This window comes from Macrobrachium rosenbergii, chromosome 16 (assembly GCF_040412425.1).
Source record: "Macrobrachium rosenbergii isolate ZJJX-2024 chromosome 16, ASM4041242v1, whole genome shotgun sequence".
Classification (NCBI taxonomy): Eukaryota; Metazoa; Arthropoda; class Malacostraca; order Decapoda; family Palaemonidae; genus Macrobrachium; species Macrobrachium rosenbergii.
In genome coordinates this window covers 8,828,399-8,843,887 of record NC_089756.1, presented here as the reverse complement: position 1 = coordinate 8,843,887, position 15,489 = coordinate 8,828,399, and the positions used below count along the sequence as shown (strand labels likewise).

The 15,489-nt window shown below is 40.7% G+C and overlaps 1 protein-coding gene across 1 annotated transcript in view; it reads left to right on the top strand.

Annotated features, from left to right (window-relative positions):
- LOC136847071 (U8 snoRNA-decapping enzyme-like) overlaps positions 1-15,489 on the top strand; it is a 175,032-nt gene that overhangs the window by 122,038 nt on the left and 37,505 nt on the right. The gene's annotated exons all lie outside the window — the stretch shown is intronic.

Sequence of the window (15,489 nt, the reverse complement as noted above, 5' to 3'; positions counted from 1 at the left end):
TGCCGTCAGTGCATCTCACGTGGTGCACCGTAGGCATTAATAAAGTATATTTGTAGCGTCCCTTCGGCTCGTAGCTGCATCCACTTTTTAGCCTTTTACCCTACATCCATTCCTGCTTCCTTTCTTCACTCTTGATGTCCAGCCTCTAACTATAACCGCCACTTCTTAGTACAAAGGTCTTTCGATCCTTGTACTTAATCTCCTTTATTTTCTGGATATCTTTATTTTGCTGTCCAACTACTTTAACTCCCTCTTTTCACTGTCTTGAGCGCTGAGTGGCCGACAGTGCCACCGTGCTTATAGCTTGACAACCTTCATTTCATAAAATCAGAGTCTTGACGAGTCCAAGATTTTAGAGAGAGAGAGAGAGGCAGACAGATAGACAGACAGAGAAATTGTTAGCGATAATAACAGAGAGAGAGAAAGAGAAATTGTTAGTGATAATGACAGAGAGAGAGAGAGAGAGAGAGAGAGAGAGAGAGAGAGATTGTTGGTGATAATGATGATAATGAGAGAAAGGGAGAGATCTTCCAGTCTTAATAAAAATATCAAGTACCTCTTCTTCACTTCCTCACTTTGGCAAACAGGCGATTATTCACTTGTCAGAAATGGCTCTCCATCACTATCTCCCGCATGAAAGTCAGCCGCCGCGAACACTACTGAAATGCACAACTGCTTCTCCCCAGCCATTGCTGTGAGAACATTTCGTTCTCAAAAAGTTGATGTGACATTTTGACAGGTGTCCTTCAAGAGAGTGCCGACGCTAGCACACAATTATGCGGGTTCTTTTGTTAGCTTGTGACAAAATGAAATGTTTCGAGTGTAGGTCTGTCTTTAGCGTCCCTTATAGCTTTGCTCTGTGCTCTTTAGTAATAATAATAATAATAATAATAATAATAATAATAATAATAATAATAATAAGCCAAACTGAGAAACCGAAATATAAGCTCGACGGCATACAGAGTGCTATTCTTTTCAACGAAGTTTGCGGCAAAGAGGGTCTCCTTCCAAGATAATAATAATAATAATAATAATAATAATAATAATAATTTACTTGGGTTTCCTTGTTTCAATTGACGTTGAGAGTTTTATATCATGCGGTATTTTGCTGTATATATAATGTACTGGCAATTCCTTTTCTTAATTGATAACTAAGGTCATATCTCAAGATATTTTGAAGTGATTGATATCACTATAAGTTTCCTATATTACGCGGGTGTTTTGATTCAGTTAAGGGAATTATTTGTGCATTTATTTTTTCCATAAGATATTTATGTTTTTACTCGATGATTATTATGACGTTTTCGTTGTAATTCGCAAGCTATAATAAACACTGAGCTAATAAAATGTTCCACGCACCAGTGCAAAACAGAAAATTTTGAAAAATCCTTTTTACTCGCGGGCCAAAATGTACCAGTTTTTCCACAAAAAATGATAAATGTTTGCCTTGCGCATTTTCCAAAATTTGTAACGTAGCTTAGCTGGATGTTTTGTTCATTAGTGCTGTAAATGATGGGAGTATTTCGTTATTTTTAATTCATTTAACGTATTTATTTTCAAACAACATTTTTTTTCTATGCTGACGCTGGGTTTATAGATTGGCTCATGCAACAACCGTATCGCGCTGGTCGTGTTGTTGGTTTATTATGGAAACATGGTTTATTTGTTTATTTGGCGGTTATGACAAGAACTATCAAATATGTGTACATAAAATGGAGGGCGTGTGGGGAAGGGGAAGGCAGGGTTTGGTAATAGGAGGTATCAGAGCTTCTTTTGGGAGGGGATGGAAGAGGATTTTTTTAAGGTGGAAGGGGGATGGCGGTTGATAAGGGAGGTAAGAGAGAGACTTGTGCGTGGAGGTTATGGTGCGGTGGGACCCTCCCTCCCTTCCATAGAGGCTACTAAGAAAGAATTCGCCTTTCTTGTGGTTGAAGCTGGTCTTATGCCGGCGAGGTTTCTTGTTCACTTGAACGTCCATGCGAGTTACTTTACAAGTGAAAAATTATGGTTTATAGTTTATATATATATATATATATATAATATAAATATATATATATATATATATATATATATATAATATATATATACATATATATATTTATATATATACACACACATATATATATATATATATATATATATATATATATATATATATATATATATATGTATTTTTATATACTTCCTGGTGCAGGTAGATTTTAAGTCTCAAAAGTTGTTACTTTACTCTACAGTGACCTTGTAAGATAACCAGGAGCATGTAAAACAGAAAACAAAAGGAGTTATATAGGAGCTTAGGGCTCTTACTCAAAGGGAAAATGCGTGAAACACGTGGGTACAAAAATAGGTATAACAGACAAGTTCAAGGGAAAATGAACTAAATGTAAGTTAAAATGCCGCTGCAGTTGAAGTCCTCCAAGGGTGGGGGAGGGGGGGCGGAGGAATAGCTTGAGAGTGCCAGGAACACGAGCCAAGGAGAATTCCGCTACTATTGTCCTTCTGAAACGATATGGAACACAGGTTACGGTCTAATGCAGGAATTGGAAAAATGCTTTCTACTCGAGGGTGCGCTGAAGGCGCCAAGGACAACCTCGAGGCTTGACTAGTTACTGGAATCAGGGGGCAGTGAACACATGGGCCGGGATTGAACCAAGAAATTCAGGGGAAAGCAAAGACACTGGGCCAAAAGTCTAATGAATACACAAGGGCGAAAGTAACGTGACTACGCAGTCTTTCAGGGCACTTTACCATCCTACAGGAGTGTCCAGTGCTGATGTTGAGGCGGGGCTTTGTTCCAATCCTTCCCAAGGGGCGTCAGCTACGGTCCACGTGGTTTGGAGACAAAGGCCGCCCACCAGAGGCGTGCTCGTGGGACATAGATCAGTGGAGTGGTGGAGGGGCGCCCTTGAGATGATATAGGGCTGCAGCAGTGGAGTTCCGCTTGCGCTATGGTCGCACTTCACCGTTTAACAATGATACTTGCCACGTGGTTGGGAGACAAAGCAAGGGGCGGTGGTCCACGTGGCGGGGAGCCGAGGAGGGGAGGAGACGTATTAACGTGTAGCCTCAACTGTGTATGTGAGCGTGACCTGAGTGCGTTGGGGCCTTTTATGGCTTCTGCCCGGGCGTAGGGGGCCGATGGCCTGACCCAGGCCTCTTGTCCTGTACCAAGAAAGAGCGCCATTGCCTAGGTGAAGATTATATTCTGAGTGTGCCTTTAATACCCTCTGGAATGTCCAATTCTCAATCCTTCACAGTCTCACAGTCTCACTACCCCATAAACTACCCTGACACAGGTCCAAATAGACAGGAGCCTGTCTATCGCTTCTGTCACTTTTACATATATGTATACATACATATATATATATATATATATATATATATATATATATATATATATATATATTATTATATGTTTCCTGGTGCAGGTAATTCTTAAGTCTCCACATTCAGTACTTTACTCTACAATGGCCTTGAAAGATAACCAGGAACATATAAAACAAAAAAATAAAAGGAGTTATACAGGAGCTGAGGGCTCTTTCTCAAAGGGAAGTGCGTGAAACACGTGGATACAAAAATAGGTATATTTACATGACAGACAAGATCAAAGGGAAAATGAATTAATGCACGTTAAATTGCTGCTGCGGAAGTCCTCCCGCAGGGTGGGGGGAGGAAAAGCTTGGGAATGCCAGGAACACGGACCAAGGAGAACTCTGCTATGATCGTCCTTCTGAAACGATATGAGGACCTAGGTTACAATCTAAGGCTGGAATTTGGGGAATGCTTTACTCGAGAGTGCTCTGAGGGCGCCAAGGACATCCTCAAGGCTTGACTAGTGACTTAGAGCAAGAAGGCAGTGAGCACGTGGGCCGGAATTAAACCAAGAAGCTCAGGGAATACCAAGTTACATTCCCAGAAGTTTAATAAATGCACTAGGGCGAACATAACGTGACTAAGCAACTCTTTCTTCTGGGTACTTTACCACATAGTAGGAGCGTAAGGCCGATGTCTGCATCCAGTGTCGTCCAAGTCCTTCTCCGCGTCTTCTGCCAGGGTTCACGTGTGTGTGTGTAGACAAAGGCCTCCCTCACCAAGGAACTACTCTTGGGTCGTAGGTTGGGTGCGGGAAGGAAGGCACCCTTGTGATGATGAAGGGCTGCAGTTGAGTTTCCTCTCGTTCTGGGATTTGCAATTCCCCACTTGCAATGGATACTGGCCACGTGGTTGGAGAACAAAGCCAAGGGCAGCTATGCCCACGTGGCGACGAGGGAAAGAAAAAGGGGGGGCGTCTGAACTCATGACCTCCTACATTAGCGACTGGACTGTGTGTGAGAGCGAACTTCTGGTGCCGTGGCCTTTTATTACTTCTGGCCGGGTGTAGGGGGGCCGATGGCCTGACCAGGTCACAGCTCCTGTACCAAAAGAAAGGGTGCCAGCCAGTTATTGCCCTAGGCTAAGATTATCTCCTGAGCGTGCCTTAGAAACCTGAATTTACTGCTTGAAACTAACCCGAACCAGATTTCACTACCTCTCACAGGTTAAAATAGACAGAGGCCTATCTGTCGGCCAAGCAAAGCAGAAAGGAGGGTGCTTTTTAGCTTATTTTGGTGCTAATCTTTTCAACTCCCCCTGCAAGATGACATTCGCACCTTTAATCGGGTGCGAATGTCAATAACAGCAAAAATGAGCGAAGAAAACGTTCGACTTTACTCTAGGTTCTGCTTTGCTACAACTGTTATTTTACTTTATTTACAAAACTCTGCTGCAATACTGATCAATGACAAACTGAACGTTTACTCTGGGTGCAGAGTGCATTTAGAACATACTATAAAAAGGTACCCTTACTTGGAAACTAATTATTGCTGAAATACTTCATAAGTGCTAACCTTACAAATGCTTTACTCGCTTTACTTTACTTAGGGTAATAAGGCACTCGACAAAATAAACAAAGAACACTTCAAAGTCACAAAATAAAAAAAATTAAATAAATAAAAGGCAGGATGTAAAATGAAAACATGTAAATCAACTAACTGCTTACTGCTATGCTAGAAATACATGCATGCGGTTAGTGGTGCCTTGAAGAGGCGGTATAAATGGCAATACAGCGTTGATTTTAAATGATATCCCCTTTACTAAAAATTGTAATAACAAAATTCAATTCTTCTTTCCAATCGGTGGACATTAATTATTTATAAACTCGATGAGTAGCTAATATCTCCAGAAAGTGACAGGAGTTTGACAGCTTGCTGAGTGAGCGAGTGAGGCAAAGAGATTATTCGCGGGTTTTAATTCGCTAAACTTAAACAACGCTAAATTTTTACTTCCACGGCCTACAACTCAGGTGTAAGCTATAAATAGATACTCGCTCAAAGCATGAATGGGGAAAATAAACAAATGAAAGGGGATTGGACAGGGATAGATTTCTCAAAAAAAAAAAAAAACTCATAAAAAAAGAAAAAAAAGAAAACTAAACAAAATGACAAGCGAAGGACATGACCTCTTACTGAAGGGCGGGACACGCCGCTGGTATTAAAAAGGTAACATTAAAACTCGCAAGGGCAGGAGTCTGGTGACTCGAGATTCATTAACAAATAGAAAAAAAAGCTTATTAGTTGGTTCTCTGGGAGAAAGAGGCTCTGGGGATTTATTTCTGCATTGCTCTTTGGAATGCCCGACCTTTCTACAGAACCCGCACACAACGGGTTTCTGTGATTGCCCATTCTTTGGCGGAGGGGCACCCGAAAGGCAGGTGGGTGGATTAATTCTGTGCTGCAGGGAGCTCTCCGGGGGGTGATGAGTATCCCAGGAGTCGGCGATGCGACAGCATTCCACCAACGTCGTAGCTCCTTCTCGGCGATGTGCATGGCGAGGGCTGGTGGGGCGTAGAGTAGGGAGTGCTCTATTTTCATATGTTTAGTTGCCTCGATGAGGGTCGTAACCCCCACGGACTCAAACCATTTGGCATGGACGCGCTCGGACTGGTAGGCCCAGTCTGCCCAGGTCTGATTTGCTTCCTTAACTTGCCCTCGCCAGCGCGTCCTCCAGTGTTCAGGGGTTATTTCGTATGCCTTGGCGATAGTCTGGCGGATGACATCCCAATTTTCTTGCTCCTCCAGCGGGAGAGCTTTGTAGGCAATTAGGGCCTTCCCTCCAAGGAACTTGCCCAACACCAGGGAGAGTTCGGCTGCACTCAGGGGCAGGCCTTTAAGACTGTCTCGGCGGTGTCGAGCCACACCTTGGGCTCGGCCTCTGTCCATTTTGGCATGCAGGCGAAAGCCTGGCTGAAGGCACTCATCCCCTGGGTGGCAGGTGGAGGCGAAGGGCCACGCCGTTGCAGCAGTGCGAGTTCATGGGCACGCTGCTTGTCCCTTTCTTCCCTTTCTGCTGCTTCTCGTTTCTCTTGAGCCTGTCTCTCTGCTTCTTCTCGTTTCTCTTGAGCCTGTCTCTCTGCTTCTTTTCGTTTCTCTTGAACCTGTCTCTCTGCTTCTTCTCGTTTCTCTTGAGCCTGTCTCTCTGCTTCTTCCTGTTTCTCTTGAGCCTGTCTCTCTGCTTCTCGTTCCCGTCTCTTTGCTTCTCGTTCCTGTCTCTCTGCTTCTTCTCGTCTCTCCTGAGCCTGTCTCTCTCCCTGTATTGCATCCATCCTCTCCTGTACCCAGTCTCTTAGTTCTCTCCTGGAAAGGCCGAGTTCCTTCCTGGAGGACATGAACTTGAAATCCTCGCTCTGCTGAGATCTTGTCGACATTTTTGCAGGTGGGAGAGGACGCAAGTAACACACACAATTAATTTTCCAGAGCTGTGGGAATTTGGAATTTTCCCCAAAGGATGTATGAATGATCTCCCGCCCTGGCACAGCAGGCTACAGTGAGGAATTAGGAATGGAAATTCTCCGGTTTCCCAAGTTACAGACAAAACGGGCTTATTTGGGGACGATAATGAGCGAATGTTTGGTCTCCCAAGGTACCGACAAAACGGGCTGACTTGGGGACAAGACTGGAATGTATAGGTCTCCTGAATTACCAACGAAACAGGCTTATTTTGGGACTATAATGAGCGAATGTTTGGTCTCCGAAGGTAACGACAAAACGGGCTGACTTGGGGACAAGATTGGAATATATAGGTCCCTAGATTTCCTACACAGACGAGGTCTGATTAGTGAGAGTGCTAGTTTTACTTACTTATGGGAGAAGCTTTATTCTCAATGGCAATTAGGTGGGTGGTAATCCCAGATTCATAACAGATAGGCAACACACACAGCCGTAGTAAAAGCACAAAACAAAACACAAAAAAAACAGAACAATACAGAGCATATAATGTCAGACCCCCCAATAATGCAAACAATTTGGTGGAGCGAGCCGAGGGAAAGCAAAGTAACATCAAACAAACAAATTTTCACACATTCCTAACTGGGCTACGAATGTCGGTGTAGGCCGTTTGCCTCCCAGTCTGTTTATCTGTCTGCGAAGTATGAATGAATGAAGCTAATGTTTGTAAACAGACTTGGTACTTCCCCGAAAGGAGGGAACGAAACGACGGTTGTTGACCTCTATCAGTCCTTTGCGTTAGCCAAGCATAATATACGATTTTGCCCTATTTCTAAACGAGAGAGAGTAAAAATGAGTCAGCGATGCTAGTCTGACTTTCGAACACGTGTTTGCAGTCGATTTCTCGCGCCTACTTAAGGATTCGATTTCCAAATCACAAGTTTTCACAGGAGGAATACGCGCACTATTCCTTTAATGGGTTAGCACCTAAATAACCTACTTGAATGGCATGCAAGCCACATGCAAAGGCTTTCAAAAGCTAAATTTCGGCAATCCTCTCTCTTGTTTTCCTTTGACATGCGCCCTACTATGAAAAAAATTCTTAGGTTTAGTCACGTTTGCTAAAGTGTCCTACGCTAAATAGGCACAGTTTACTTACGCAGAATTTCCTTGGCCTGTTGCGCTGGCTTTTCAAAGGTTCGTAACTCTGTCTCGTATCCAGCTTAGCTGAGCTAATTGCTGATTTTACAAATTGCAACACAGCAAAAGTGGAGGGGGGGGGATGCAATCGTTATGAGAATCACTGGCTAGGTCGCCATTTTTATGTTTCCTGGTGCAGGTAATTCTTAAGTCTCCACAAAACAAGAAAGTGAAAGGAGTTATACAGGAGCTGAGGGCTCTTTCTCAAAGGGAAGTGCGTGAAACATGTGGATACAAAAATAGGTATATTTACATGACAGACAAGATCAAAGGGAAAATGAATTAATGCACGTTAAATTGCTGCTGCAGAAGTCCTCCCGCGGGAGTGGGGTAGGGGGAGGAAAAGCTTGGGAATGCCAGGAACACGGAACAAGGAGAACTCTGCTACGATCGTCCTTCTGAAACGATATGAGGACCTAGGTTACAATCTAAGGCTGGAATTTGGGGAATGCTTTACTCGAGAGTGCTCTGAGGGCGCTAGGACATCCTCGAGGCTTGACCAGTGACTTAGAGCAAGAAGGCAGTGAGCACGTGGGCCGGGATTGAACCAAGAAGCTCAGGGAATACCAAGTTACAGGCCCAGAAGTTTAATAAATGCACAAGGGCGAACATAACGTGACTAAGCAACTCTTACTGGGTACTTTACCACATAGTAGGAGCATAAGGCTGAAGTCTGCATCCAGCGTCGTCCAAGTCCTTCTCCGCGTCTTCTGCCAGGGTTCACGTGTGTGTGTGTAGACAAAGGCCTCCCTCACCAAGGAACTACTCTTGGGTCGTAGGTCGGGTGTGGGAAGGAAGGCGCCCTTGTGATGATGAAGGGCTGCAGTTGAGTTTCCTCTCGTTCTGGGATTTGCAATTCTCCACTTGCAATGGATACTGGCCACGTGGTTGGAGTACAAAGCCAAGGGCAGCTACTTCCACATGGCGACGAGGGAAAGAGAAAAGGGGTGTCTGAACTCATGACCTCCTACATTAGCGACTGGACTGTGTGTGAGAGCGAACTTCTGGTGCTGTGGCCTTATATTTCTTCTGGCCGGGTGTAGCGGGCCGATGGCCTGACCGGGTCACAGCTCCTGTACCAAAAGAAGGGTGCCAGCCAGTTACTGCCCTAGGCTAAGATTATCTCCTGAGCGTGCCTTAGAACCCTGAATTTACTGCTTGAAACTAACCCGAACCAGATTTCACTACCTCTCACAGGTTAAAATAGACAGAGGCCTATCTATCGGCCAAGCAAAGCAGAAAGGAGGGTGCTTTTTAGCTTATTTTTAATCTTTACAATATATATATATATATATATTATATATATATATATATATATATATATATATATATATATATATATATATATATATATATATATATATATATATATATAGTATATATATATATATATATATATATATATATATATATATATATATATATATATATATATATATATATATATATATATATATATATATATATATTGTGTACTGTATATGTATGTATGCATGTATGTATACATATATACATACCTTCAAAGGGTGTAGCTGTAGAGAAAAGCAACACAACAGCACAGCCATTAACTGTCACATTTTCTTTTTGAATAACGCGTGAAATGTTTGGTGATGAAAGAAAGACATTGCGCTCGTAGAAAGCCATTTTTTCTTGGACATTTGAATTTCATTATGTTAATTCCATTAATTTCATTATTTTGTCTCCTCTCATTATTAAGTGTTCCTTTTCATCGTTTTTATTCCGTTATCCCCTCTCCTCCGTAATCCTTTTAAGCCTTTGCTGCATCCTTTTGTTTTTCTATCATCATCCGAAGGTGTTTGTTCATTGTCATTTTTAGTGTTTCATTTCCTTTTTGTATGTAGTTATTTAATGTTACTTATAATGAAATATTCTAATGTATATTTAAGAATTAAAATTTATATATGTTTTTTTATTAACCGGTAATTTGTTAGTGTTCGCTTTTATTTGTACTGTCAGCCCACCTCACGGAATAATTCTCATACCCTGTTCTTTCTCTGAGCATTTTTCAGTCGGCTGTTCTCTCTCTCTTTAGCGTCTCTCTCAATTTCCACATTATTCCCCCTTCTCTCCAGGTCTTGTTGCGTAGCTCATCTTATCTGAACCACCATTTCTCTTCTCCTTCCGCTCTATTCATCCCACTTCCTTTGAAACATTCTTCACTTTATTTTTCTAATCTTACCTCGTTGTCAATGTGCTCTCAACTTTCACCAGACAATCTTTCGCTTTATCGCCTTTTAGAATTGCGAAGTGTTTAGCCTTCCTTTAGCCTTCTTAATTCCTTTCATGCCTTATCGTGAGCCGTTGTCCTCGGCTCGCCTTTCACTGTAATTGAATTTTGTGCTTTCTTTGTAATGTCGCTTGTTCTTGTGTTATTCAACCCTTCCGTTTTCTCTTTATTTTGTAACTTCTCTGAGTAATCGTTTTATTTAGACTTTTATTTGTGATCCTGGCGGGAAAGGTGTATTGAACGGTCGGAATTTTGAATTAGTCGTTTTGCGATACCTTTTAGCTATATTGTCGTAGTGTCTCTTTGCGGTACTTTTATGTCATTATGCTATGCCTCTCTGCATCATTAGAAAAGTAATCATTATGAGATACCTCTGAGTATGACTATGATATCTTTTGGCATAATTTTATGATACCTTTCAATGTCACTTTATTTTTGTGGTACCTATAGATATCACATTTTTTTTGCAATAGCTGCAAGTATGACTTTCTTTACATTACCTTTTGGTATCGCTTTCTATGCAGTACCTTTCAGTATTGCTTTCTTTGCGATGCCTTCCTTCCAGTATCGATTTTTGTGTGATACCTTCCAGTATCGCTTTTTTGCGATATCTATCAGTATCGCGTTTTTGCCTTTCCTTACAGTAACGTTTTTACGAAAGGTATCCCTTTTTTTGCGATGCTTTTCAGTATCGCTTCATTTGCGATTGCGTACACTGTCTTTTATCATTGTCAGTATCGCTCTTTTGCGATAATTTTTGCGCAACCTTGTTTTGAATCACTTCGCCAGCCCATTTGTTTTATTTATTTCTTCTCTTCGTTTAAAACAAACATGAGCGAAAAATCTGCTAATGTTTGAAAATGAACGTCGAAAAAATGAAGAAAAAAGATACGGAAATTTATAAATTTACCCGTGATTTAGCAACAGGCTTAGATTTTGTGAGGTCAAGAGAGTTTATTGTTTTTAAGCTGGTTTTCATAATTATAATGGTCCTGATATGAAAATCAAGCTGCCGCAATAAAAAGCGAAAAGCGTTTTGTCTGAAAGAATGGAGAATTTGCTCTCTGACAAAGATTTCTTGCCTGAGTTCTCGATTTTTGCGTAGACTTGTTCCTATTTTTTGAACTGAAAGACATGATTGGCGATGTTTTTGTAATTTGTATTTAATGACTAGAATGGGACCACCAATGACTGCGTTCTGATAACAAAAAAGCAGTGATAGAACAGGAACACCAATGACTGTTCTTGTAGCAGTGATAGAACAGAAACACCAATTTCTGCATTATTGTAACGAAATAGCAGTGACAGAACAGAAACACCAATGACTGTGTTCTTGCATCACAATAGCAGTGATAGAACAGACACACCAATGACTGCATTCTTGTAGCAGTGATAGAACAGAAACACCAGTAACTGCATTCTTGTAACAAAATAGCAATGATAGAACAGAAATACCAATGACTACATTCTTGCAACAAAATAACAGTGATAGAGCAGAAACACCAATGACTACATTCCTGTAACAAAAAAGCAGTGATAAAATATGAAAACCGATAACTGCGTTCTTTTAACAAAATAGAAGTGATAGAACAAGAACACCAATGACTGCGTTCTTGTAACAAACTTGCAGTGACAGAACAATGACTGCGTTCTTGCAACAAAATACCAGTGATAGAACAGAATCACCAATGACTATGTTCTTGTATCAGTGATAGAACAGAAACACCAATGACTGTGTTCTTGTAGCAGTGAAAAACGGAAACACCAATGACTGTGTTCCTGTAGCAAAATAGCAGTGATAGAGCAGAAACACCAATGAATGCGTTCTTGTAGCAGTGATAGAACAGGAACATCAATGACTACGTTCTTGTAACAAAATAGCAGAGATAGAACAGGAACACCAATGAATGCATTAATGTAACGGATTGCAGTGATAGAACGAGAACACCAATGACTGCGTTCTTTTAACAAAATAGCGGTGATAGGACAGATAAACCAATGACTATGTTCTTGTATCAGTGATAGAACAGAAACATCAGTTACTAAGTTATTGTAGCAGTGATAGAACAGAAACACCAATGACTGAGTTCTTGTAACAAATAGGAGCAGTAAAACAGAAAAACCAACTAGTGCATTCTTGTAGCAAAATCGAAGTGACAGTACAGGAGCACCAATGAATGCGTTCTTGTAACAAAATAATAATGATAGAACAGGAGCACCAATGACTGCGTGCTTGTGATAAAATAGAAGTGATAGAAAAAGAACACCAATGACTGCGTTCTTGTAACAAAATAACAGTGATAGAACAGAAACACCAATGACTGTTCTTGTAGCAGTGATAGAACATGAACACCAATGACTGCGTTCTTGTAGCAGTGATAGAACGTAAATGCTAATGACTGCATTCTTGTAGGAAAACAGCAGTGATAGAACAGAAACACCAATGACTATGTTCTTGTAGCAGCGATAGAACAGGAACACCAATGACTATTTGTTGTAACAAAATAGCAGTGATAGAACAGGAACACCAATGAATATTTGTTATAATAAAATGGCATTGAAAGAACAGAAGCACCAATGGCTGCGTTCTTGTAGCAAAATAGCAGTGATTGAACAGGAACACCAAAGACTGCGTTCTTGTAGCAGTGATAGAACAGGAACACCAATGACTGCATTCTTGTAACCAAATAGCAGTGATAGAACAGAAACACCAATGACTGCGTTCTTGTAAGGAAATAGCAATGATAGAAAAGGAACAGCAGTGACTATGTTCTTGTAACAAAATAGCTGTGATAGAACAGAAGCACCAATGACTGAGTTCTTGTAGCAGTGGTAAAGCAGAAACACCAATGATTGCGTCCTTGTAGCAGTGATAGAACAGAAACCCCAATGACTATGTTCTTGTAGCAAAATAGCAATGATAGAGCAGGAACACCAATGACTTCGTTATTTTGGCAGAGATAGAAAAGGAACACCTGTGACTACATTCTTGTAACAAAACAGCAGTTATATAACAGAAACATCAATGACTGCATCTTGTAACAAAATAGCAGTGATGAACAGAAGCACCAATAACTGCGTTCTTGTAACAAAATACCTGTGTTAGAACAGGCCAATGACTGTGTTCTTATAGCAGTGATAAAACAGAAGCACCAATGACTGCATTCTTATAGCAGTGATAGAACAGAAGCACCAATGATTGCATTCTTGAAGCAGTGATAGAACAGGAACACCAATGACTGTGTTCTTGTAACAAAATAGCAGTGATAGAACAGAAACACCAATGACTGCATTCTTGTAACAAAATAAAAGTGATAGAACAGAAACACCAATGACATGAATCTTGTCACAAAATAGCAGGGATAGAACAAGAACACCAATGATTACGTTCTTGTTACAAAATAGCAGTGATAGAACAGGAACACCAATAACTGCGTTCTTGTAACATAATAGCAGTGATAGAATGGGACACCAGTGACTGCGTTCTTGGAACAAAATAGCAGTGATAGAACAGGATCACCAATGACTGCGTTTTTGTAACAAAATAGCCATTGAACACAAACACCAATAATTGCTTTCTTGTAACAGGATAGTAATAATAGAACAAACATAAGTGACTGCATTATTGTAACAGAATAGCAAGTGATAGAACAGAAACACCAATAACTGCATTCTCGGTAGGAATGATAGAAGAGGAACACCAATGACTGCATTCATCTGTCAGTGATAGAATAGAAACACCAATGACTGCGTTCTTGTAGCAACATAGCAGTGATAGAACAGGAACACCAATGACTGCACTCTTGTAGCAAAATAGCAGTGATAGACAGAAACACCAATGACTGCATTCTTGTAGCAGTGATAGAAAATAAACACCAATGACTGTCTTAAAACAAAATAGCAGTGATAGAACAGGAACACCATTGACTGTGGTCTTGTAACAATAAACAGCGACAGAAAAGGAACACCAATGACTGCGTTCTTTAGCAGTGATAGAACAGAAACAACAGTGACTGCGTACTTGTAACAAACTAGCAGTGATAGAATAGGAACAACAATGACTGAGTTCTTGTTACAAAATAGCAGTGATAAAACGAAAACACCAATGACTGTGATTTTGTAAAAAAAATAGTGATAGAACAGAAACACTACTGACTGTGTCCTTGTAGCAGTGACAGAACAGTAGCAGTGACAGAACAGAAACACCATTGAGCGTGTTCTTGTAACAAAATTGTAGTGATATAACAGGAACACCAGTGACTGCGTTCTGGTAACAAAATAGCAGTGATAGAACAGAATCACCAATGACTGTGTTCTTGTAGCAGTGTTAGAACATTAACACCAATGACTGCATTCTTTTAACAAAATATCAGTGATAGAATAGAAACACCAATAACTTTGTACTTGAAGCAAAATAGCAGTGATAAAACAGGAACATTTCTGACTGCGTTTTTGTAGCAGTGATAGAACAGAAACACCAATGACCGCATTCTTGTAACAAAATAGCAGTGACAGAACAGGTATACCAATGGATGGGTTCTTGTAGCAGTGATAGAACAGGAACGGCAATGACTGCGTTCTTGTTGCAAAATAGCAGTGATAGAACAGGAACACCAATGACTGCATTCTCGTAGCAGTGATAGAACAAAAACACCAATGGCTGCGTTCTTGTAACATAAAAGCAGTGATAGAACAGGAACACCAATTACTGTGTTCTTTAATGAAAATAGCAGTGGTAGAACAGGAACACTAATGACTACATTTTTGCAGCAGTGATAGAACAGAAACACCAATGACTGCATAAGTGTAACAAAAAAGCAATGATAGAACAGGAACACCAATGACTGCGTACTTATAATAAAATAGCAGTGAGAGAAGAGAAACACCAATGACTATGTACTTGTAACAAAATAGCAGTGATAGAACAGAAACACCAGTGACTGCATTCTTGTAACAAAATAGCAGTGAGAGAACAGAAACATTTATCACTTATAAATTCCCCTTCGGTGATAATTCCCCATCGGGGATATTGCCGAGGTAGCGTGGATTTGATATTAAGCGATATTTGTAGCTTCATGATCGTATATAAATCACGGTGTGATAAAAAAGTCATAAAAAGAGCTGCGTGTTCCAAACGTACCAATGAACTATCATGGTCGAGGTGGGTTAATGCCGAAGCTAAGTACAATTTCCCCGCTCTCGACGGGTAAATAAAGTACACCAGACTCGGCGTTAACTTATACCTCTCTTGATTGCTCAGTGGTTAGCGTCGACTGGATT